The sequence below is a fragment of the Cetorhinus maximus genome, chromosome 3, assembly GCF_964194155.1.
Source record: "Cetorhinus maximus chromosome 3, sCetMax3.hap1.1, whole genome shotgun sequence".
Taxonomy (NCBI): domain Eukaryota; kingdom Metazoa; phylum Chordata; class Chondrichthyes; order Lamniformes; family Cetorhinidae; genus Cetorhinus; species Cetorhinus maximus.
In genome coordinates this window covers 51,079,572-51,102,237 of record NC_135881.1, presented here as the reverse complement: position 1 = coordinate 51,102,237, position 22,666 = coordinate 51,079,572, and the positions used below count along the sequence as shown (strand labels likewise).

General features: G+C 42.9%; 1 protein-coding gene across 1 annotated transcript in view; it reads left to right on the top strand.

Annotated features, from left to right (window-relative positions):
• Nucleotides 1-22,666, top strand: part of ptf1a (pancreas associated transcription factor 1a) — a 122,053-nt gene that overhangs the window by 855 nt on the left and 98,532 nt on the right.

Genomic DNA, 22,666 nt, shown 5'->3' with positions numbered 1-22,666 from the left:
ATCCCCCACTATCAACATCCTTGGGGTTACAATTGACCAGAAACTGAACTGGACTAGCCATATAAATACTGTGGTTACAAGAGCAGGTCAGAGGCTAGGAATGGTTTGATGAGTAACTCCCCTCCTGACTCCCCAAAGCCTGTCCACCATCTGTAATGCACAAGTCAGAAGTGTGATGGAATACTCCCCATTTTCCTGGATGAGTGCAGCTCCCACAACACTTAAGAAGCTTGACACCGCCCACGTCAAAGCAGCCCGCTTGATTATCACCACATCCACAAACATTCACTTCTTCACCACTGGCGCATAGTAGCAGCAGTGTATACCATCTACAAGATGCACTGCAGAAATTCAGCAAGGCTCCTTCGACAGCACCTTCCAAACCCACGATCACTACCACCTAGAAGGACAAGGACAGCAAATAGATGGGAACACCACCACCTGGAAGTTCCCCTCCAAGTCACTTACCATCCTGACTTGGAAATATATCACCGTTCCTTCACTGTCGCTGGGTCAAAATCCTGGAACTCCCTTCCTAACAGCACTGTGGGTGTAGCTACCCCACATGGACTGCAGTGGTTCAAGAAGGCAGCTCACCACCACCTTCTCAAGGGTAACTAGGGATGGGCAATAAATGCTGGCCCAACCAGCGAAGCCCCCATCCTGTTAATGAATAAATATTTTTTTTAAATTGGCAAAAGAAGCAATGACAACATGAGGAAAATCCTTTTCACACAGCAAGTGGTTAGGATCTGGAATGCACTGCCTGAGAGCATGGTGGATCAATAGAGGCATTCAAGAAGAATTGGATTGTTATTTGAAAACATACGAACAAGGAAAAAGAAAGAATGTGCAGCGCTATGGGGAGAGGTGGGGGTGCGGCACTAGGTAAATTAGTCCACTGTAGATAGCCTAGACGAATATAGGAAGTGCAGGGACGAAGTAAAAAAGGAAATAAGGAAATCAAAGAGAGGACAGGAAAAAAGATTAGCAAGTAAAGTTAATGATAACCCGAAGGTGTTACCAAAACATTAAAGCTAAAAGGTTAGTTAAGGAAAAAGTGGGACCTGTCAGAGATGAAGATGGAAACTTGTGTGTAGATGCAGAGGCTGTGGGAAGGGATTTGAATGAATATTTGGTCTGTGTTTACAAAGGAAAGGGAGGATGTAGATTTAGTAGTCCAGAAGGAACAGTGCGAGATATTGGATGGGATAGTCATAAAGAGAGAGGAAGTACTCAAAGGGTTGAAATCCTTGAAAGTTGATAAGTCACCAGGGCCAGATGGATTCTTTCCGTGGCTGCTGAAGAAAGTCAGGGAGGAGATAGCAGATGCTCTGAGGATGATTTTCCAATCTTCACTAGCTACAGGGGAGGTACCGGAGGACTAGAGAAATGCAAACTTGTTCCATTGTTTAAAAAGGGATCAAAGGAAATGCCAAACAATTATAGGCCAGTTAATCTTACATCGGTGGTGAGCAAATTAGTAGAATCAATCCTGAGAGATAGGATTAACTGTCATGTGGAAAGGCATAGACTAGTGAAGGATGGTCAGCATGGATTTGTTAAAGGAAGGTCTTGCTTCACAAATTTGATTGAATTCTTTGAGGAAGTGACAAGAAGGGTTGATGAAGGTAGTGTAGTGGATGTTGTGTACATGGATTTTGGCAAGGCATTTGACAAGGTCCCACATGGCAGATTGGTCAGGAAAGTAAAAGCCCATGGGATTCAGGGTAATGTGGCAAACTGGATAAAAGGTTGGCTTTGTAACAGGAAACAAAGGGTAATGGTCAATGGATACCTTTGCAAATAGAAAGTTGTCTCAAATGGTGTTCCACAGGGCTCGGTGTTGGGACCCTTGCTGTTTGTGTTATATATTAACGATTTGGACATGAACGTGGGGGGCATGATTGGGAAATTTACAGATGACACAAAGATTGGCCGAGTAGTGGATAGTGTAAAGGATAGCCATAATCTCCAAAACGATATAGATGGGCTGGTGGAGTGGGCGGTAAAGTGGCAGATGGATTTTAACTTAGAGAAATGTGAGGTCATACATTTAGGGAGGTCAAACAGTTACAGGGATTACACAATAAATGGGAATATACTAAGAGGGGTAGATGAAGTGAGAGATCTTGACGTACAAGTGCACAGGTCCCTGAAGGCAGCAGTTCAAGTAGACAAGGTTGTAAAGAAGGCATATGGAATGCTCTCCTTCATTGGCAGAGGTATAGAATATAAAAGTAAGGATATAATGTTGGAATTGTATAAAACACTGGTGAGGCCACAAGTGAAGTATTGTGTGCAGTTCTGGTCACCACATTACAGGAAGGACGTAATAGTTCTGGAGAGAGTGCAGAGGAGGTTTACAAGAATGTTGCCAGGGTTAGAAAAGTGTAGCTACGAGGAGAGATTGGATAGAACAATAGAACCATAGAACACTACAGCACAGAAAACAGGCTATTTGGCCCTTCTAGACTGTGCCGAAATATTATTCCGCTAGTCCCATTGACCTGCACCTAGTCCATAACCCTCCAGACCTCTCCCATCCATGTATCTATCTAATTTATTCTTAAAACTTAAGAGTGAGCCCGCATTTACCACGTCAAATGGTAGCTCATTCCACACTCTCACCAATCTCTGAGTGAAGAAGTTCCCCCTAATGTTCCCCCTAAACCTTTCCCCTTTCACCCTAAAGCCATATCCTCTCGTGTTTATTTCTCCTAATCTAAGTGGAAAGAGCCTACTCGCATTTACTCTGTCTATACCCCTCACAATTTTGTAAACTTCTATCAAATCTCCCCTCATTCTTCGACGCTCCAAGGAATAAAGTCCTAACCTGTTTAATCTTTCCCTGTAACTCAACTCCTTAAGACCCGGCAACATCCTAGTAAATCTTCTCTGCACTCTCTCAATCTTACTGATATCCTTCCTGAAGTTAGGCGACCAGAACTGCACACAATACTCCAAAGTTGGCCTCACCAATGTCTTATACAACCTCACCATACTCCTATACTCAATACTTTGATTTATGAAGGCCAGTATGCCAAAAACTTTCTTTACAACCTTGTCTACCTGTGACGCCACTTTCAGGGAATAATGTATCTAAACTCCCAGATCCCTTTGTTCCTCCGCACTCCTCAGTGCCCTACCATTTACTGTGTATGTCCTACCTTGGTTTGACCTTCCAAAATGTAACACCTCACACTTTTCCGCATTAAATTCCATCTGCCATTTTCTGGCCCATTTTTCCAGTTGGTCCAGATCTCTCTGCAAGCTTTGAAAGCTTTCCTCGCTGTACACAACTTGCTGATCCAATTCACCACATTATCATCCAAATCATTGATATAGACAACAAACAACAATGGTCCCAGTACTGATCCCTGAGGCACACCACTAGTCACAGACCTCCAGTCTGAGAAGCAATCATCCACTACCACTCTCTGTCTTCTCCTACACAGCCAATTTCGAATCCAGTTTACAACCTCTCCATGGATACCAAGTGTCTGAACCTTCTGAACTAACCTCCCATATGGGACCTTGTCAAAGGCCTTACTAAAGTCCATGTAGACAACATCCACAGCCTTTCCTTCATCTACTTTCTTGGTAACCTCCTTGAAAAACTCTACAAGGTTCGTTAAACACGACCTACCACGCACAAAGCCGTGCTGACTATCCTTAATCAGCCCTTGGCTGTCCAAATAATTATATATCCGATCTCTCAGAACACCTTCCAATAATTTACCTACTACTGACGTCAGGCTCACTGGCCTGTAATTACCTGGTTTACTTTTGGAGCCTTTTTTAAACAACGGAACAACATGAGCTACCCTCCAATCCTCCGGCACCTCATCCGTGGCTAAGGACATTTTAAATATTTCTGCCAGGGCCCCTGCAATTTCTACACTAGTTTCCCTCAAGGTCCGAGGGAATATCATGTCAGGCCCGGGGGATTTATCTACCTTTATTCGCTGTAATGCAGCAAGCACCTCCTCCTCTTTAATCTCTATATGTTCCATGAAACTACTGCTTGTTTGCCTTCCTTCCTTATACACTATGCCAGTTTCCTGAGTAAATACTGATGCAAAAAAACTGTTTAAGATCTCCCCCATCTTGTGAGGCTCCACACATAGATGGCCACTCTAATCTTCAAGGGGACCAATTGTGTCCCTTACTATCCTTTTACTCTTAATATACTTGTAGAAACCCTTCGAGTTTACCTTCACATTATCTGCCAAAGCAACCTCATGTTTTCTTTTTGCCTTCCTGATTTCCTTTTTTAGTATTTTCTTAAATTTTCTATACTCTACAAGTACCTCATTTGCTTCTTGTTGCCTATACCTGCTATACACCTTCTTAACCAGATCGCCAATATCCCTTGAAAACCAAGGTTCCCCTATGCCTGTTAACTTTGCCTTTAATCCTGACAGGAACATGCAAACTCTGCACTCTCAAAATTTCGCCTTTGAATGTCTTCCACTTACTGAACACATCCTTGCCAGAAAACAACTTATGCCAATCCACTCTTCCTAGATCCTTTCTCATTTCCACAAAATTGGCCTTTCTCCAATTTAGAATCTCAACTTGAGGACCAGACCTATCCTTATCCATAATTAGCTTAAAACTAATGACATTGTGGTCACTGGACCCAAAATGTTCGCCTACACATACTTCTGTCACCTGACCTGTCCGGTTCCCTAATAGGAGATCAAGTATTGCATCCTCTCTCATTGGTACCTCTATATATTGATTTAGAAAACTTTCCTGAACACATTTGACAAACTCCAAGCCATCCAGCCTTTTTACAGTATGGGAGTCCCAGTCAATATGTGGAAAGTTAAAATCTCCTACTATCACAACTTTCCGTTTCTTACATCGGTCTGCTATCTCTCTACAGATTTGCTCCTCCAATTCTCTCTGACTATTGGGCGGTCTATAATACAACCCTATTAGTGTGGTCACACCTTTCTCATTCCTCAGCTCCACCCATATGGCCTCTGTAGACGAGCCCTCCGGGCTGTCCTGCTTACGCACAGCTGTGATATTTTCCCTGACTAGTAATGCCACTCCTCCCCCTTTCATCCCTCCCCCTCTATCACGTCTGAAACAACGGAACCCCGGAACATTGAGCTGCCAGTCCTGCCCCACCTGCAACCAAGTCTCACTAATAGCAATAATGTCGTAATCCCACGTGCCAATCCACGCCCTAAGCTCATCTGCCTTTCCGACAATATTCCTTGCATTGAAATAGATGCACCTGAGAACATTTCTATCACGTACGGACCCATGATTTCTGTCTATACATGCATTCCTCGCTTGACCTTTATCCTCCTCCACCTCACTATCTGCTCTAACACTCTGGTTCCCCTCCCCCTGCAAATCTAGTTTAAACGCCCCGGAGCAGCACTAGCAAACCTACCCACAAGGATGTTAGTTCCCCTCCAGTTCAGGTGCAAACCGTCCTGTCGGAACAGGTCCCACCTTCCCTGGAACAGAGCCCAATTGTCAAGAAACATGAAGCCCTCCCTCCTGCACCATCTCCTTAGCCACGTATTTAGCTGCATTATCCTCCTATTTCTAGCCTCACTAGCACGTGGCACGGGTAGTACTCCTGAGATCGTAACCCTGGAGGTCCTGTCCTTCAACTTTGCACCTAACTCCCTAAACCCTCCTCCTCCTTCCTATCCACGTCATTGGTCCCTACATGGACCACGACATCTGGCTGCTCACCCTCCCTCCTGAGAATACTGAGAACTCGATCCGAGATATCGTGGACCCTGGCACCAGGGAGGCAACAGACCATCCGGGATTCTCGATCCCTCCCACAGAACCTCCTATCTGTCTCCCTAACTATCGAATCCCCTATCACTACTGCTCTCCTCTTTTCCCTCCCTCCTTTCTGAGCTGAGGGTCCAGCCTCGGTGCCAGAGACGCGACCACTACAACTTGTCCCTGGTAGGTCGTCCCCACCAACAGTATCCAAAACGGTATACCTATTGTTGATGGGAACGGTACAGGGATATGTAGGGTATGATAGGTTGGGGTTATTTTCCTTAGAACAAAGAAGGCTGAGAGGTGACTTGATTGAGGTGTACAAAATTATGAGGGGAATAGATGAGTGGACCGGATAAAATTGTTTCCCTTGGTGGAGAATTCTAGAACCAGGGGACATAGATTCAAGATAAGTGGCAGAAGGTGTAGCGGGGACATGAGGAAGAACTTTTTTATGCAGAGGGTAGTGGGTGTCTGGAATTCGCTGCCCAAGTTGGTGGTAGAGGCAGAAACTCTGAACTCTTTTAAAAAGTACTTGGATCTGCACCTTAAGTGCTGTAAGCTGCAGGGCTATGGGCCAGGTGCAGGAAGGTGGGATTAGAAAGGGCACCTGAGTGTCCTTGGGCTGGCATTGACAAGATAGGCCAAATGGCCTCCTTCTGTGCTGTAACTTTTCTATGGTTCTATGGAAAGCCAGCCCTGACACGATGGACCAATTAGCTTCCTCTGCTCTGTAACAATGCTGTGATTCTGTAATCTCCTCAAACAATGAAATTTAAGGATGGGGAAAGAAATAGAGTGGACAAGAAAATAGGGTTAATTCAAGTCAAATTAAATACTGAGAGAAATAAAGAGAAGGAAAGAAATAGAGTGACTTGAGGGAGGAGAAACAAAGAAAAACATGTTATTTTTAACAGAACAAGCAGAGGAAGAAGACCTTGTAATCCATTCGTGCTTGAGAATTATATTGGCTTGGCAAGTAAATAATGAATGAGTAGTAGGGTACATGTGTGAAATGTGCAAATATTCTTACACATATATTGAATCCCAAAATTTTTATCTGTAGGAAATCTATTTTATTCGTGTTTCTCAGTGTCAAACAACTTTGCATCCTGAAAATAATTGCCATTTGACATTAGCAGGAGGGTGGGTAGCAAAACTGACACAAAAGTACTATCAAGACAGATTTTAAAATGTTTGAAACAGGGCTAGGAACAATTCACTATCTGCTGGATTACAACTCCTCACCTGGATTTGTTTCCTTTCTGAAGATTCAGGGCTGAGTTTCATGTAGGCTTGAGGGGCTGAATGGCCTACTCCTGCTTCTTGCTCGTATGCTCATAGGAATCATAGACCAACAGGATCCTTACGACATGAACCATCAGCCCTAATCATAGTGGTAACATTAGTTCGCACTTATGATGCATATTCAACAATATCATAGTATGTAGTAAATTTCAATGGAGAGGTTCATGGGGAGATTGCAATGTTGAAGCTAACATTCAGCAATTTGTATATAATTGGAACCCATGACGTATCCCCTCTTTGCAAGAAATTACTTGATTTTTACAAACAAATAATGATGAACACCATTAATTTGCCATTATTTTTCCATCAATTTCTGCATCAATACTATGCCAGTTGTTAAAAAATATCTTGCACAGAAATTGTAATTAAATTCTGTGGTTTATTGTCATTTTAAATTCACCAATACCAGCCTAAACCATTCAGAAACTAACTAACTAATTTTTCTGATAAAGTAGAGTACTTTGAAAATGCTTTACCCCAAGCTTAAATTTCATCAATTGAATCCATTGTTTCTGCAAACTTAATTTGTTTTTATGTAGAAGTACATACTTACTGTTTTACACCCAAAAATATTATTGAAGATCAAGTATGCAAATTTGATGTAAAGATTCATTAGGATCTAATTTTAAGAAAGTATCACTATTTTAGTTAACACAGCCTATCAGAACCTTGTTTTTCTTCTTTTGATGCACGTAACTTACATCAAATTTTATGAGTACAGTTCTAAATGTGCAAATGTCCATCTCATTGATTATAATAATTTGGCATGGGCATGACATTTGGTGAGAACAGCACATATGTTTAGATAAGTTGAACTTGAGAAATTTATATGTTTAGTATGTGTGTTATCCATTCAACAAAAGAAGTATTGTGTAACCATTTCTTTTAATGCAAGATCCATAAACAGGCTCCAACTGTGTATATTTCTCATAAAGGCAGATTAAAGATTTACCATCAAAGGCTCTTTCAAAATTCAAATGTACCATTGTTTAATCCTGCCCACTTTAATTTTTTTAAATATATTTTTATTTAAACAGCTAGTGCTAATCGCAACACTTAATTACTGGGTGGAAGAGCTGCTGAGTTGCAAAACATGAGGTGGCTAAGTCACCATACATGGTTCTTGCAGAATCATAGAAAACACAGAAAACTCCCCAAACCTGTCCACCATCTATAAGGTACAAGTCAGGAATACACTCCACTTGCCTGGATGAGTGCAGCTCCCACAACACTTAGGAAGCTTGATACCGCCCAGGTCGAAGAAGTCCGCTTGATTATCACCACATCCACAAACATCCACTCCTCCACCACTGACACACAGTAGCAGCAGTGTATACCATCAACAAGATGCACTGCAGAAATTCAGCAAGGCTCCTTCGACAGCACCTTCCAAACCCACGACCACTACCACCTAGAAGGACAGGGACAGCAGATAGATGGGAACACCACCGCCTGGAAGTTCCCCTCCAAGTGACTTACCATCTTGACATGGAAATATATCACCATTCCTTCACTGTCGTTGGGTCAAAATCCTGGAACTCCCTTCCTAACAGCACTGTGGGTGTACCTGCTCCACATGGACTGCAGCGGTTCAAGAAGGCAGCTCATCACCACCTTCTCAAGGGCAACATGGGATCGGCAATAAATGCTGCCCAGCCACCGAAGCCCCCATCCTGTTAATAAGTAAATATTTTTTTTAAATTGGCAAAAGAAGCAATGACGACATGACGAAAAACCTTTTCACACAACAAATGGTTAGGATCTGGAATGCACTGCCTGAGAGTGTGGTGAATCAATAGAGGCATTCAAGAAGAATTGGATTGTTATTTGAAAACATACGAACAAGGAAAAAGAAAGAATATGCAGCGCTATGGGGAGAGGCGGGGGAGTGGCACTAGGTAACTTGGTTCTATGGAAAGCCAACCCTGACATGGACCAAATAGCTTCCTCTGCTCTGTGACAATAATGTGATTCTTTAATCTCCTCAAACAATGAAATTTAAGGATGGGGAAAGAAATAGAATAGACAAGAAAATAGCATTAATTCAAGTCAAATTAAATACTGAGAGAGAAATAAAGAGAAGGAAAGAAATAGAGTGGCTTAAGAGAGGGGAAACAAAGAAAAACATGTTATTTTTAACAGAACAAGCAGAAGAAGAAGACGTTGTAATCCATTCGTGTTTGAGAATTGTTTTGGCTTGACAAGTAAATAATGAATGAGTAGTAGGGTACATGTGTGAAATGTGCAAATATTCTTACACATATATTGAATCCCAAAATTATTTTCTGAAGGAAATCTACTTTATTCGTGTTTCTGAGTGTCAAACAACTTTACATCCTGAAAATAATTGTCATCTGACATTAGCAGGAGGGTGGGTAGCAAAACTGACACAAAAGTACAATCAAGACTGATTAAAACATGTTTAAAACAGGTCTAGGAACAATTCACTATCTGCTGGAAACCTGGATTTGTTTCCTTTCTGAATATTCAAGGCTGAGTTTCATGTAGGCTTGAGGGGCTGAATGGCCTACTTCTGCTTCTTGTTCGTATGTTCGTAGGAATCATAGACCAACAGGATCTTTACGACATGAATCGTCAGCCCTAATCATAGTGGTAACATTAGTTTGCATTCATGGTGCATATCCAATAATTTCATAGTATGCAGTAAATTTCAGTAGAGAGGTTCATGGGGAGATTGCAATGTTGAAGCTAATATTCAACAATTTGTGTACAATTGGAACCCATGACGTATCTCCTCTTTGCAAGAAATTACTGGATTTTTGCAAACAAATAATGATGAACACCATTAATTTGCCTTTATTTTCTCCATCAATTTCTGCATCAATACTATGCCAGTTGTTAAAAAATATCCTACACAGAAATTGTAATTAAATTCTGTGGTTTACTGTCATTTTAAATTCACCAGTACCAGCCTAAACCATTCAGAAAATGACTAACTGATTTTTCTGATAAAGTAGCATACTTTGAAAATGGTTTACCCCAAGCTTAAATTTAGTCAATTAGAACCATAGAAAACTTACAGCACAGAAGGAGATCATTCGGCCCATATTGTCCATGCCAGCCCAAGGACACCCAGGTGCTCTTTCTAATCCCACCTTCCTGCACCCGGCCCATAGCCCTGCAGCTTACAGCACTTAAGGTGCAGACCCAAGTACTTTTTAAAAGAGTTTAGAGTTTCTGCCTCTACCACCAACTTGGGCAGCGAATTCCAGACACCCACTCCCCTCTGCGTAAAAAAGTTCTTCCTCATGTCCCCCCTAAACCTTCTGTCACTTATCTTGAATCTATGTCTCCAGGTTCTAGAATTCTCCACCAAGGGAAACAATTTTATCCTGTCCACTCTATCTATTCCCCTCATAATTTTGTACACCTCAATCAAGTCACCTCTCAGCCTTCTTTGTTCTAAGGAAAATAACCTCAACCTATCCAATCTCTCCTCGTAGCTACACTTTTCTAACCCTGGCAACATTCTTGTGAACCTCCTCTGCATTCTCTCCAGAGCTATTATGTCCTTCCTGTAATGTGGTGACCAGAACTGCACACAATACTCCAGTTGTGGCCTCACCAGTGTTTTATACAATTCCAACATTATATCTTTACTTTTATATTCTATACCTCTGCCAATGAAGGAGAGCATTCCATATGCCTTCTTTACAACCTTGTCTACTTGAACTGCTGCCTTCAGAGACCTGTGTACTTGTACGCCAAGATCTCTCACTTCATCTACCCCTCTTAGTATATTCCCATTTATTGTGTAATGCCTGTAACTGTTTGACCTCACTAAATATATGACCTCACACTTCTCTATGTTAAAATCCAACTGCCACTTTACCGCCCACTCCACCAACCCATCTATATCGTTTTGGAGATTATGGCTATCCTCTACACTATCCACTACTCGGCCAATCTTTATAGCACCTGCAAATGAGTACTTTTCTAAATGTGCAAATGTCCATCTCATTGATTATAATAATTTGGCATGGGCATGACATTTGGTGAGAACAGCACATATGTTTAGATAAGTTGAACTTGAGAAATTTATATGTTTAGTATGTGTGCTATCCATTCAACAAAAGAAGTATTGTGTAACCTTTTCTTTTAACGCAAGATCCATAAACAGGCTCCAACTGCGTATATTTCTCATAAAGGCAGATTAAAGATTTACCATCAAAGGCTCTTTCAAAATTCAAATGTACCATTGTTTAATCCTGCCCACTTTAATTTTTTTAAATATATTTTTATTTAAACAGCTAGTGCTAATCGCAACACTTAATTACTGGGTGGAAGAACTGCTGAGTTCCAAAAGAAGAGGTGGCTAAGTTACCAAACATGGTTCTTGCAGAATCATAGAAAACACAGCAAATTTAACATCTCTGGTCTTTCATTTGTATTGCTACTGAATTTTACCTCAATTCTCTTGAAGCTAGATGCAGAACACCTTAATTCAAGGCACTGTTAATGACATTAGCACTCAAATGTTTTCCCTTTTAATTAAACAGACATGATCAGAGTAAACTTATAACTAACTCTTTTGAAAATTTATTGATAGGCATCTCCCTTTATGAGGTCACCTGCTATCTAACAAAAATGTAGGATTGTTTTAATACAGATGAAGAAAGCCATAACTAGAAATGAGGAGCAGACCTCAAATCATACTGTGTGCAAACTGTTAACAGCAGTATTATTAGTTTTTTTTATTCATTTACGGGATGCGGGAGTCGCTGGCTAGGCCAGCGTTTATTGCCCATCCATAATTGACATTGAGAAGGTGGTGGTGAGCTGCCTTCTTGAATCATTGCAGTCCCTATGGCATAGGTACACCTATAGTACTGTTAGGAAGGGAGTTCCAGGATTTTGACCCAGTGACAGTGAAGGAACAGCAATATATTTCCAAGTCAGGATGGTGAGTGGCTTGGAGTGGAACTTCCAGGCGGTGGTGTTCCCATCTATCTGCTGTCCTTGTCCTTCTAGATGGTAACGTATTTGGTTTGGAAGGTTCTGCCTAAGGAGCCTAGGTTAGTTTCTGCAGTGCATCTTGTAGGTGGTACACACTGCTGCTATTGTGCGTCAGTGGTGGAGGGAGTGAATGTTTGTGGAAGGGGTGCCAATCAAGTGGGCTGCTTCATCCTGAATGGTGTCAAGCTTCTTGAGTATTGTTGTAGCTGCACTCATCCAGGCAAGTGGAGAGTATTCCATCAGATTCCTGACTTGTGCCTTGTAGATGGCGGACATGTTCTGGGGAGTCAGAAGGTGAGTTACTCGACGCTGGATTCCTAGCCTCTGGCCTGGTCTTGCAGCCACAGTATTTATATGGCTAGTCCAGTTCAGTTTCTGATCAATGGTAACCTCCAGGATGTTGATAGTGGGGGATTCAGCGATGTTAATGCCACTGAATGTCAAGGGGCAATGGTTAGATTCTCTCTTGTTGGGAGCTGGTCATTGCCTGACACTTGTGTGCGCAAATGTTACTTGCCACTTGTCAGCCCAAGCCTGGATCTTGTCCAGGTCTTGCTGCATTTGGACACGGACTGCTTCAGTGTCTGATGAGTCATGAATGGTGCTGAACATTGTGCAATCATCAGGAAACATCCCTACTTCTGACCTTATGGAAGGAAAGTCATTGATGAAGCAGCTGAAGATGGTTGGGCCTAGGACACTACCCTGAGGAATTCCTGCAGTGATCTTCTGGAGCTGAGATGACTGACCTCCAACAACCACAACCATCTTCCTTTGTGCTAGGTATGACCCCAATCAGTGGAGAGTTTTCCCCTGATCCCCATTGACTCCAGTTTTTTTAGGGCTCCTTGATGCCACACTCAGTCAAATGCTGCCTAGATGCCAAGGGCATTCACTATTGCCTCACCTTTGGAGTTCAGCTCTTTTGTCCATGTTTGAACCAAGGCTGTGATGAGGTCAGGAGTTGAGTGCCCAAGGCAGAACCAAACTGAGCATCAGTGAGCACGTTATTGCCATGCAAGTGCCGCTTGATAGCACTGTTGATGACCCCTTCCATCAGCTTACTGATGATCGAGAGTAGACTGATGGGGAGGTAATTGGTCGGGTTGGATTAGTGCAGCATTTTGTAAATAGGACATACCTGGGCAATTTTTCACATTGCCAGTCAGATGCTAGTGTTGTAGCTGCACTGGAACAGCTTGGCTAGGGCCACAGAAAGTTCTGAAGCAGAAGTCTTTAGTTCTATTGCCGGAATATTGTCAGGGCCCTTAGCCTTTGCAGTATCCAGTGCCTTCAGCTGTTTCTTGATATCACGTGGAGTGAATCGAATTGGCTGAAGACTTCAAAGATGCTGGGAACATCTGTAGAAGGCCAAGATGGATCATCCTCTCGGCACTTCTGGCTGAAGATTGTTGCAAACACTTTGGCCTTACCTTTTGCACTGACATGCTGGCTCCTCCATCATTGAGGATGGGGATATTTGTGGAGCTTCCTTCTCCAGTGAGTTGTTTAATTGTCCACCACCATTCACATAACTGCTGAAAGTCATCAACCTGAAATGCTGAGGGGAATTTTAACCTGGACTAATAGGTGGGTTTGTATGTGGATGGAGGGGGGTGTTAAAATCAGGAAAAAATGTGTATGCATTGGAAAACTGGCTCCAACCTGCCAACTTCGATGTTTAAATTGAGCAGAAAAGACTGGTTGCACGCAACATCCTCTGGAGAGGCAACTGTCCTATTAACACATGGTAATTGTTGCATTGGAACCATTTTCAACATAGTTTGAAATTTAACATCTGAAGCATGGTTTTCCTAGGCTTCCTGAAACTCAGCTTTGGAAATAAGGTGAACAGCAATTGAGGGGTCTGATTAATCCTCATGGAAATACTGCAGTAAATACTCAATACTCACAGCTCATTTCTTACCTACTGATGGGAAAGAGCTTGTTTATAGTACTTTTGCTGAGAGTTTACTTTCTACACTGTGGAGATTTTCTGAATCACATAAGGACAGGTGACACCTTGGCAGCTTTAGACTGGACCTCTGATGAGGAACAATACAACCAACAGTAGCAACCTGCTGTTCAGAAATCTGCAACTGGACATTAGAGAAGGAACCAGCAGCAGCAACAGCCTGCTATTGACAGACCTGCTACTGGCAACACAGGGTGCACAGACAGGCTGAGTTCCCTTGACATGTCAGAACAATAGTGCTTCAGGAGGCTCAGGGTTGTCACATCAAGAGCTGGAAGCCAGCTGCAGCCTCCTGAAAGAAGACATGCTCGCTTTTAGTCACACGTTACCAGTGGCTGTCAAAGTGACCATCATCCTCAACAGTTTTCCCTCTGGATCATTCCACCGCTGTGCCAGAGATATATCCAGGATCTCCCATCGGCAGTCCACATGTGCATAAAGACAGGGTTGTTTGCCAAAACTGGCAATTATGTCAGTTTTGTCTGCAATGACGCTAGTCAAAATGAGCCTGCACTCATATTTGCATCTCTGACTGGCTTCCCACAGATGCAGGGCTTCATTGACTGTAAACACATGGCAATCTGTGCACCCTGAGATCAACCAGGAGCATTTGTGAACCACAAGGACTTCCGGTCCATCAATGTATAGTTAGTATGCAACCATAAAAAGATAGTAATGTAGGTGTACTTGAGATTCCTGGGGAGCTGTCATGATGTGTGGCTGAGAGGAGGTAAGAGATACCGACTTCAGACTTGGCTGATGAAACCCATTAGAAACCTGACCAATGAAGACCCACAACACTACAGTGAATGCCTGATGTTTGATCAGACAAGCAGTTGATATGCTGAACGTCCATTTCAGTTGCCTAGACAGATTTGGAGGTGCCTGAAGGGTGCCTGCCTGGATCTCCCGAATGAGATGCTTCTTTGGGAACAGTAAGACAGATAAAAGCAAAATACTGCAAATACTGGAAATCTGAAACAAAAACAGAAAATACTGGCAAAACTCAGCAGGTCTAACAGCATCTGTGAAGAGAAAAAAAGAGAGTTAACGTTTTAAGTCCATATGACTCTTCCTCAGACCTGCTAAGACAGATAATTTGGGTTTCCAGCTAGTGCCTCATTCTTCACAAGTGGGGAGGATCAGATGGTGGTGGTAGGGACAGCTGTGGTTAGTCAATATTAGAGGATGCAGAATTCTCCAAGCTCCATCCAGCTGGACACAGGTGACATACTCTGGGGACTGTTGATGAAAAGGATAATCACTTACTGACAGGATTTCCAAGTACACTGACTCCAATTGCAAAGAAGATCAAGACATCAACCTCGAACATGAATGCTTTGATGTCGCAAGGCATTGGCATGATGTGTTCTTCCATGGACACAGCGGCCAGTTCAGCAGAACATCAGAGAAGGCAATGAATGCCATGACAACATCCAATCACACTCTAAATGACAGACACCTTAGCTTTGGATTTACAGTGCCCCACTGATCTGCACAAAAGTACTCTCCAGCACAGTGGTAGCAGTGAATTGCAGATGGGTCATGAGAGGGATGATGCCAAAGGAGACATGGAATGGAGAACTCCACTCAAAGTGCTTGCACTTCTCTAACACAGCTCCTCCCCTCAGTCAGTACTTGACATGCTGCCCCATGTCCCTATGGCTGTGACTGCACCTGCAGTCTTTGCTGCGCCCTCATGGCCTCCAAAGGGCAAAGGTTGTCAGCCAAGAGAATCTCAGTGCAGGGACATGAGCAGCCTCTGTCTACCTCTGCTGAAGTCAATGGGGTTGCTCCTGATAGCAGAGGTAGGAAAAGGAAGAGTAAAGTTTTAAAGTTGCCCAAGGGTGTGTGCATGTGTATATGAGAAAATGTTATGCTATGAAGTTTCTGTTCAATCAGATGAATTTTATAATTTTGACATCTCTTTTCCATCCTGTTTATTCTTGGTTGAAGGGTGGCAAGTTGCTTTTTAACTTGTTTGATAATGAATAGGAAGACATGAATTGACATTGCCCAGTGCACAGAGTGAAATACATCATAACTATTCTAGAGATCCTAGCCAGTGTGTACTAAAGGACACCTCCAGATCTGTCACCTCAGATATTAGTATTTGAGTCATGCATGGTAAACATGAGTCCTGAGATGATGCGCCATTAGAACAAATCATCTCCTTTGAGGACCGATTATCCGCGAGGTCTATGATTCTTGCTTCATGTGTGAAGTTTCTGGCAGAAAGAAAATACATGAATTAGTTATGGCAAGGTATTACAAGTTATTATTATGAAATTGATCAAACATGTAGGCAGCTGATATTTAATTGTGTTACCAGATAGCTGGGAGTATCCTATTTCCAAAGACCAGGGATGACAAAATGCCACTGTTATTGAGCACTTCCTCCTCTTCAGTTGTTGGCTGTGAGATCTGTGGAGGACCACCTCTGGTTCTCTCCATGTCCTTAGTGTTCTGCATTCTCTTCTGCAACAGGGGAAAGAACAGATACTGTAATGGAATGAGTTCATATGCTGGAAATAGTGCATTTGATGAAGATGACTATCAGGAAGAGGTGTGAAATTGTATAAGATAAGGTTGAGTAATGGTGATGGAAGGATAGATCAGGACTTGAAGAAGTGCAAGGAAAGAGAAGGATGGGTGCAGTTGCAAGGTAAATGAGTGTGATGAACAATGCAATGGAGTAGGTTTGACAAGGTAGAGTGCAGAAGTGGAGTGAAGTGCACAATGTAGGTGAATGTGCAACTGTACTCACCTTTCTTGACTTGGTTAGATAATTAAAGTGCATCCTACACTGTATCCAAGAGTGTGGCACAATGCTGCTGATGCTAACATCCTCGCCACCTCCGGCACATCTTTTTTTTTTGTGGCAGCAGCAGGTTTCTTCCTCCAATCGCTGGGGAAGAATATTTCTCTCTAGCTTCGCCCAGCCCCCAGCAGTACATCATGGGAGGTGTCATTGAAGCAGCCTTTAGGTATACTGAATCCACTGTCATGTTATTCTTTTGCTTCCAACTCCAAACCGACTTCCATTGTTATATGGTCCTTTAAATACTGGAGTGGAGTTCGCGTCATGCAGATCCTCATAACATCCACTGGTGCACGAACTATGCCAAACCTGGAAGTAAATAATAATGCGGTAGCTGCATTGAAATGCCACAGACAGACATGCTGAAATTCCTTTTGAGCGTCCTACCTGTTATCGAATGCCTCCCACTTCACTCCCAAAACACCTTTGCATTGATTTAAGGGCCATTAAGTCTGTTTCTCTCCCCACAGATACTGTCTCACCTGCAGAATATATCCAGCATTATCTGTCTTTGTATTAAATGGCAGCATCTTCAGTATTTTGCTTTTGTTTTAATGTGGGATAGAAATTATCTTTGAAGGGAGAATAGAATATGAATAGAAACTAGCAAAAAACATTAAAACGGACTGTCAAAGCTTCCATAGGTACATAAGAAGGAAATGTTTGACTAAGACAAATGTGGGTCCATTACAGGCAGAGTCAGGAGAGTTTATAATTGGGAGTAGAGAAATGGCAGAGAAGCTAAATGATTACTGTGTCTGTCTTCACTGAGGAAGATACAGGAAATATCCCAGAATTAGAGATCCAAGGGACTAGGAAGAATAAGGAATTGAAGGAAATTAGTGTTAGTAATAAGGTTATATTTGCAGAAATTAATGGGACTGAGGTTGATAAGTCCCTGGGACCTGATATTCTACATCTCAGAGTGTTGAAAGAGGTAGCTATGCTAATACTGGATGTATTGGTGATCATCTTCCAAAATTCTACAGATGGTTCTACAGATTGAAAGGTAGCAAATGTCACCCCACTATGTAAGAAGGGAGGTAGAGAGAAAACGGGGAACTACAGACCTGTTAGACTTACATCAGTAGTGGGGAAAATGCTAGAATCTATTCAAAAGGATTGATAAATGGACACTTAGATAATAATGATCTGATTGGGTGTAGTCAACATGGATTTATGAATGGGAAATCATATTAATGAAACTGTTGGAGTTTTTTGAGGATGTAACTAACAGAATTGATAAAGGGAAGTCGGTGGACATAGTTTACTTGGATTTTCAGAAGGCTTTTGAAGTCCCCCACAGGAGGTTGGTTAGCAAAATGAAAGCACATGGGATAGGCCGTATTATACTGGCATGGATTAAGGATTGGCTAACAGGCAGAAAACAGATAGTAGGAATAAACAGGTCATTCTCGCGTTGGCAGGCTGTGACTAGTGGAGTACCGCAAGGATCAGTACCTGGGCCCCAGCTGTTCACAATTGTTATGTTTTAACTATGGGTCGCTTTGCTCGCGAACCAGTTGCATACTTATCTGTCGGCAGGCGAATCAATTACAATATGCCACAGACGCAGAGACCAATATGAAATGAAGCACATACTATTTATTCACACAAACAACAGAGCATTAACATGATGTGTGCTTCTCTAGCCAGACCCTATTCTAGACTAGCATTAACCTGGTAGCCCATGCTACACAGCCATTGGGTCCTCCAGTCATGTGGTCAATCTGTTCACAGTCTCTTAAAGGTGTGTTACACCTCAGATTACCACATCCCTTCCCCTTTACTTGAAAGTACATTTTACAATATATTAACTATTTACAAAAATGAACTATTTACAAATTTAGTCTCTCAGGAGGAACGTGTCAACCGTCGTAGTCCTATAACTTCAGATAGTTTATCTGAGGCTCCCTCACAGGAGTTATCTGTCCACTAGGGTCCCCAGTAGGAACCTGCAAGTTTGCCTCTTCAACTCTCAGGCTCAACGGTTTCTGCAGGTACTTCCAAAGCAAGAGGAGTTCCTTCTACCTGTGCTGTCAACTCCAGCGGGAATGCTTGGTGCACCCTGTGGATCTGTTTCCTGAGGTGATCTATATGTCTTCTGATTATCTGATCTTCAACCGATATATGGTAGGACAGGGATCCTGTCACTGCACTGACTTCACTTGATAGCCATTTGGGCCCATCTCCAAAGTTCTTCGCGAAAACAGCTTCCCTACAATGAAGTTTCTTTCATGACTATGGTAATTGTGTTCATTTCTCTGGGCTTCCTGGATCCAAAATTGGCTGAGGCAGGAAGCAGAGGGTAATGGTAGAGGGATGTTTCTGTGACTGGAACTCTGTTTCCAGTGGGGTTCCACAGGGCTCAGTGCTGGGGCCCTTGCTGTTTGTGGTGTACATAAATGATTTGACTTAAATGTAGAGGGTATGATCAAGAAGTTCGCAGAAGACACGAAAATTGGTAGGGTGGTAAATAATGAGGAGGATAGCTGTAAACTGCAGGAAGATATCAATGGCCTGGTCAGGTGGGCAGAGCAGTGGCAAATGGAACTCAACCCGGAAAAGTGTGAGGTAATGCACTTGGGGAGGGCTAACAAGGCAAGCAATTACACAATGAATGGTAGGACCCTGGAAAGTACTGAAAATCAGAGGGACCTTGGTGTGCATATGCACAGATGCCTGAAGATAGCAGGGCAGGTAGATAAGGTGGTTAAGAAGGCATATGGGATGCTTTCCTTTATTAGCCGAGACATAGAATACAAGGGCAGGGAGGTTATGCTGGAACTGTATAAAACGCTGGTTAGGCCACAACTGGAGTACTGTGTGCAGTTCTGGTCACCACATTATAGGAAGGATGTGATTGCACTGGAGAGGGTGCAAAGGAGATTTACCAGGATGCTGCCTGGGCTGGAGGGTCTGAGCTATGAGGAAAGATTAGATAGGCTGGGGTTGTTTTCCTTGGAGCAGCGAAGGTTGAGAGCGGACCTGATCCCATGGGCTCTTACTTTCTTGACTAGTCTTCCATGAGGGACCTTAACAAAAGCCTTGCCAAAATCTATGTAGACCACATCAAATGCATCCACAAATTACCCGTCCATCAGGGGTAATCGGCTCAGCGCGTCAGCATTGGTAATCTGGCTTCCCGGCCAGTGGATAAAAGTATATTCGTAAGCAGCTAGAATGAGCGCCCATCTTTGTATGCGTGCCAAGGCAATTGGGGGTATTGCCTTATCTTCACCAAACAAGCCTGGTAGTGGCTTGTGGTCCGATACTATGGTGAAGTGGCAGCCATGGATGTATTGATGGAATTTCTTAATGCCAAATACGATGGATAAGCCTTCTTTTTCTATTTGTGAGTATCTTCATTCTGCCTCACTGAGTGTTCTTGAAACATAGCCAATTCAGAGCCATCAGTCATCCAGTCGGAGAGTACTGCCCCTGCTCCATAAGGGGATGCATCATATGTTAAAATCAATTGTTTCTTTGGGTCAAAATATACCAGCAGGACCGATGAATGTAGCAACTGCTTTACTGCCATAAAAGCTTGTTGTTGTGGGGCTTGCCAAGTCCACCTGTGGTTTTTCGTGAGTAACCCATATAATGGAGCCAGTACTGTCGACAAATCTGGGAGAAAACGACCGTAGTTAACCATTCCCAAGAAGGACTTGAGTTCTGTGGCCTATTTCGGGGCTGGCGCTTCACAAATAGCTCTCACCTTGTCTTCTACAGGGTGAAGGCCCTGTGAGTCAACCCTGTGACCTAGGTAAATCACTCCTTTTGCTTGGCAGATATGTTTTCCCCTTTTCAAGCGTACCCCGGCTTGTGAGAAACGCTTCAATGCCTCTTCCAAGTTAGCCAGGTGTTCTTCATCTGTTACTAGGTGCTGTTACTAGGACATCATTGAGATAAACCACCACATGGGGTAGACCTTGGAGCAAATTTTCCATAGTCAGTTGGAAAATGACACAAGCCAATGAGACTCTGAAGGGTAACCTGGTATACAGGTATAACCACCTATGTGTGTCGATAGTCACAAAATCTCGAGAGGCTTTTTCTAGCTTGACTTGCTGGTAAGCGTGGGTCATGTCGAATTTCGTATATGTGGTTCCCCCTGCCAGCTTGGAGTTCAATTCATCAGTTTTCAGTATAGGGCGCCCATCAAGTCTGGCTACTTTGTTAATGGTCAACTTGTTGTCCCTGCATATTCGCACACTCTGGTCAGGCTTTAGAACTGGAACTATGGGCGCTGCCCATTCTGAAAATTGTACAGGTTGTGAGACTCCCAACCTTCCCAGCCTGTCTAGTTCAATATCCACCTTTTCTCGTAATGCATAAGGGACTGGCCTTGCCTTCAAATATCTGAGGGTTGCTCTGAGATCCACGTGATTTTAGCTTGCAGTCCCTGAATCTTCCCGAGCACTTCCCTGAATACATGGCATGTTTCTATTATAATTCTTGCTAATCTTTCATTCTGAGTTGGAAAATCTCAGTCCAATCCAATTTTATTTCCTTAAGCCAGTTCCAACCAAGTAGAGCTGAACCCTCCCCTGCTACCACTATCAGGGGTAGGTTAGTAGACTGGCCTCCATATTGTACTGGAACCTTGCATATACCTTTCACTCGTATGTTTTTGCCAGTATATGTCTTTAGTCTGGTATCTGAGTTTTCCAGCTTTAGTGAGTGGCCTCCTCTGTTCAGTTGCTTAAATGTGTGTTCTCCTATGACTGTCGTGGATGCGCCTGTGTCAACCTCCATTCGAAGGGGTTTTCTGTTGATTTCTACTGTCACGTAGATTGGCTCTGTTTTCCCCATTTTTAAATTGTGCAGGGAGTAAATATCTGACTCTGTTTCTTCTGGCTCCTCCATTATATAAATTTCACAACCTCTGCTTTTTTGTATGAACTTTGGCCTCAATCTTTCTTTACAATATCGCATTTGCGATGGCAGTAGAAGCACTCAGTTCTTTTAAATTGTCGTTCATTTGTAGGCTGTCTGGTTCCAATTCTGCTATTATGAATGTGGTTTTTATCTGTTAAGCTGTTGCTTTTTGCTGGTCTGTTAATGGCAGCTGTTTTCTGCCTTTCCGTGGATCCTGCGATTCCACGCTATTTCTAGCCGGTGCCTCCCTCCTGACGTGAAGAATGGCACCATTTTGTGCTCCCTTGATTCCTTCTGAGTCCCTGATCGTACTTTCCATTGCGAGCGCCAACTCCAGGGCTTTGCTGAAATCCAAATTTGTCTCAGATAGCAACCTTTTTTGAATGGCATCTTTGTTAATCCCATACACTAATCGTTTCTTAACATATCATTAATCGACGTCCCAAACTCAGTGTTCTGCCAATTGTTTTAAGGCTGCTACATAGCAAGCGCCTGTCTCTCCAGGGGCGCGACACCTTGAATTGAATTTAAAATGCTGCGTTGTTACCAAGTGTTTCAGTTGGAAATGGCCTTTCACTAGATTCACCAACTCATCAAAGCTCTTGGAATCTGGGGCATTGGGTGCCGATAGACTACGAATTAGGCCGTACGTTTTACTGCCACATGTCGACAAGAGGATAGCCTGCCTCTTCTCCTCCCCTGATATGTCGTTGGCCAAAAAAAAGAACGTGAGGCGTTCAATATAATGTGATCAGTCATCGGTGGTCTGATCATATGGTTCAATGCGGCCAAATTGTGGCACATTGGCTTCAACTACAGTGAGGGTTTACAATTGTAACGTACTTACAATCAGCCTGCAGACAGTGCTACTTCAGTACAGCTGAGTTTTCGCGGCTTTCCTTGGTGTCGTCGACTGGTAGTGTTTTGCCTCATCG